Raw genomic sequence first — 334 nt, 5'->3', positions numbered from 1 at the left:
GAAGAGGAGGGCTGTGAGGTACAAGCAATTGCACCGTAATGTGTTGAAGCATCGGGTACAAGGACGTGACTTTCGGTGCAACATCTCCTCTTTGTTATGCACCCAAATGTAATATTTTCATTCTATATGGCAACAAAAGGATCTTTTAAGAGTCGCCATCTTTGTAAAATTAAATCATTAATCATTTATAATCATTTAATTGAACCGAACGAACATGTTTTGTTCTAAGATTTTCTTTTAATTGGAAAACTGATTATTCAAAAGTTCAATAGGTTACTAACATTTAACTTATATTTCATCTATTTCTGTGATGAGGCGTATTGCGGATTTGGGG

Source organism: Penaeus monodon, chromosome 28 (assembly GCF_015228065.2).
Source record: "Penaeus monodon isolate SGIC_2016 chromosome 28, NSTDA_Pmon_1, whole genome shotgun sequence".
NCBI lineage: Eukaryota > Metazoa > Arthropoda > Malacostraca > Decapoda > Penaeidae > Penaeus > Penaeus monodon.
Note: the sequence above shows the minus strand (reverse complement) of the source record.